This window comes from Phyllobates terribilis, unplaced genomic scaffold, assembly GCF_046119375.1.
Source record: "Phyllobates terribilis strain yellow unplaced genomic scaffold, ASM4611937v1 Scaffold_4__5_contigs__length_816908805, whole genome shotgun sequence".
Taxonomy (NCBI): domain Eukaryota; kingdom Metazoa; phylum Chordata; class Amphibia; order Anura; family Dendrobatidae; genus Phyllobates; species Phyllobates terribilis.
This window is the reverse complement of record NW_027362764.1, coordinates 92,164,380-92,167,949: the sequence shown is the minus strand read 5'-3', so window position 1 is coordinate 92,167,949 and position 3,570 is coordinate 92,164,380. Positions and strand designations below refer to the sequence as shown.

The 3,570-nt window shown below is 40.2% G+C and overlaps 1 long non-coding RNA gene across 1 annotated transcript; it reads right to left on the bottom strand.

Moving 5' to 3' along the window:
• Positions 1-241: 241 nt before the first annotated feature.
• On the bottom strand, positions 242-1,408 carry LOC141264201 (uncharacterized). Its single transcript, XR_012319824.1, has 3 exons — positions 1,350-1,408; positions 1,151-1,261; positions 242-764 (listed from the first exon to the last, which is right to left on the bottom strand). It is a non-coding gene; the product is annotated as an uncharacterized lncRNA (long non-coding RNA).
• Between the last annotated feature and the right edge of the window lie 2,162 nt (positions 1,409-3,570).

Here is a 3,570-nt window from a genome sequence, read left to right as displayed (position 1 = left end):
AAAGCATATTCATGTGTGTGAATGGCCCAGTTACAGTCCAAATATAAATACAATTGAGAATATGTGACAAAACTTGAAAGTTGCTGTTCACAGACAACTCCATCCATCCACTGAGCTAGAGCTGGTTTACAAAAAATTTTAGCCTCTAGATGTATAAAACTGGTAGAGACATAACCCCAAAAGATTTGCAGCAGCAATTGCATCGTAAGGTGGTCCTACAATGTACTGACTAAGGGGGCTGAATACAAATGCACGTCACAATTTTCAGATTTATATTTTTCAAATAATTAGAAAACCATGTATAATTTTCTTTACACTTCAGAAATATTTACTACTTTATGTTGTTATATCACACACAATCCCAATAAAATACATTTAAGTTTGTAGGTGCAACGTGAAAAAATGTGGAAAAGTTCAAGGGGTATGAATACTTTTTCAAGGAAAAAGCCACAGTTAGATATTTTTTTTTCAACCATTGCAATGATCCCTTAGATCAAAATCTCTCACATCTCTAATCTTTGAATGTTTATTTCTTTTACATATTCTACTGCCACCCCCGTTCCCACACTCATTTAAAGGGACAAGACTTGGCTTTCAGTGGGTGGCTCAAGGAAGAACAAGGAAAGGAAGTGAAGAGGCTGGACTTGAGGGGAGATGCTTAGAAGAAAGAAACCATAGGACTGTAGATTTCCCGCTGTCATTCAAGTAGACCAGAACTGCTTATCATTCCACAGGGCTGGATGCAAACAATGAACTGAAATGAGCTAAAGAAACATAACCAGAGTTAAAGTTAGATAACCGCTTCAATAAATACACATATGCAAACACATACAAGAATATTACTCAGTAAATTAATTATTTATCTCACTTATGTAGCACCATCATATTCCGTAACGGTTTACAGACATTATCATCGCTGTCCTCATTGGGGCTCACAATCTACATTCCCTATCAGTATGTCTTTGGAGGGTGGGCGGAAACCAGAGACCCTGGAAGAACCCAAGCAAACACGGGGAGAACATACAGATTCTTGCAGATGTTGTCCTTGGAGGGATCATGGTTATGTTTGTGAGCTGAGAGGTTACACTGGAGCAGAGCTCCTATAATCCTGAGTAAAATATGCCATAAACCCTGCTTTAATTGGACTCACCATTGATGGGAGATCACCTTAGGGTGAGGAGATCCTGTGGCACTGTGGAGAATCATTGGAGGTGAAGGAGGATCAGGCATCTCTTGGAGGCTTTCTGCCTGCCGTGTGCTGCTGAGAGGACAGCAATCATCTTAGAGTTGTGACTTGGTGCTTTGTGAGGATAAGAGGGGCCGTTGTGCAGGCACATCGCAATACTTACCTGCACCACCAAGAATACAGCTGTTCTGAACTTCTCTGCCCTCTGTGGCTTGTCTGCACAGTCAGTAAATCTGTCACGAGGATGGAGAATCTGCCAGGTCGGAGAGACACCACTGGGTCCTAGCTCCATCAAATTCCTGCTGCTATAGCCAGTGAAGTTCAAGGGAGAGATCGTGATAATTTCTTTGAAAAGTGGCTCCTGGACACCTTTGGCAAAGAGGCCCTCACTCCTTTGTTTGCAGTGCAGAGAGCTCATAGGGTCCCTACAAGACCTGGGCCAGTGGGCGGGTCTCCCCGGCTACCTATACTGATTAAAATTCTCCACTACAAGGATCAGAACATATTATTAAAGAAAGCACGGGAGAATCAGGACATTGGGCTTGGCGGTCAGAGGGTCTCATTCTTCTCAAATTTCTCAATGGAGATCTAGTGTAAAAGATCCATATTTTTGGACATTAAAAGAAGAATGAGAACAGCAGGCCTACAGTATTCCATGATTTATCCTGCCAAATTGAAGGTGGTTGCCCTGGGTACTACTACCTTTTTTGAGACCCCCGAAGACGCTGTGAGATGGCTGGGCCGCAGAGCCAACAGGATGAGAGCCGGAAGGGTCTACATTTGGATGGGACTTTTGAAGAAGTAACTAAGCTTACTTTATCAATGGACAAAATGGTTTAATGTGATATTTGATATGATGTTCATGTTTTCTCTGCAACTTAGAAATTTCTGTACTAGATATGCAGTTCAATTTCTGTGCAGTTTTTGTACTTTTCTTTGTAATAATGTGCGAGCTCTGTTCTGGAAACATCGATTCTTGGGAAATTTTCACTCCATGACAGAAAGGGAGCATAACGGATGGTTCTTTATGTTCTGATACCCCATCCCCTACCAGTAAAGTCTGGTTTATATCAGTTCGGGGAGGGAAAGGGTTGTTCTTGCAGTGGGAATAGGAGAGGGGTTCTCTTGGTGTACACACATATTAGGTTTTGGTTCATTGAAAAGTAACTTATTTTGCTATTTGCAGTATTGTCTAAAATTCTGTTAATCTCTAATTCGAGAAAATGGTAAAATTCTTGTTATGGAAAATCTGTGGCTTAAAAAATACTTCCAAATGACAAGCGTTTTTTGAATATTTTTGGAAACGTAACCGTGCAATTAAAGGGCTGCTGGAAACACATATGACCAGGGAATCCGTCAATATGCTACACAGGTCTTGGATGGGATATAGTGTAAAATCTATGTATTCTAATTATGCCTGAGGAGTTTGTCTTTTAATTCATAAAAATATTCCCTTTAAATGCATGGAATCATTTAGAGATAACAATAGTAGGTTTGTGGGGGATCCGAGTACATTGTTTCATTTTTAATGTTTAATTATAGTAATGTACTGTATATTCCTCCCTTATTAAAATATCCGCTAAAAGAAATCCAAGTAAAACTTGCAAATTGGCCAGATATCCCACTCATAATTATAGGTAACTATAACAATGTTTGCAACCCTTGCAAGGATAAGAACCCAGCGGGAGATGATCTCCTTTTGGCCGCCTTATTAATGAGCTGTGCTGGATAGTTATTTGTAGGAAAAGGGCCCATCACTTAAGGGTTTTTCCTGTGCCTCATCGACAAATCTACTCTGTCGCGAATTGATTTGCTTCTTTGCCATTCCCTTATGGCTCCATTGTTAACAAAAATGGAATATGCCCCTCGATCCTTATTGGATCACTCTCCCCTTTTTTTTGGGTACAAGTGGAACCAAAGTGGTCTACCCTTTTGGCTGGACACTCAACCTATTAAAGCTGAAACTTATTTATTGTGACAAAAAGGGGAAACTGTTAGGATTTTTTAACATAATTTAGGCTCCTCTCTCACTAGTGTTGTTTGGGATGCTATGAAGGCTTTCCTCAGGGGGTATTAATAAGCAAAAAAAATGGTTAAAGATAATTCAAGGAAAAAGGGGGAGGATTTTGAGAATAGTGACTAGTTATGGAGATCTTTAGTATTAAAATCCCCTTTAGTCATCCTAAATCTTGTGTCCTGGGCCTGGTGGGGGACATTGGGGATACCTTTCCAGTGCATCTAGCCATAACTAAGATGTTGTCCTTGGAACCCAGGACTTCAGTGTTGCAAAGCCACAGTGCTAACCACTGAGCCACTGTGTTGCCTATTATAGCTCTGAAAAAAACCAAACCATATATATATATTTTTCTAAACCTTATTATACT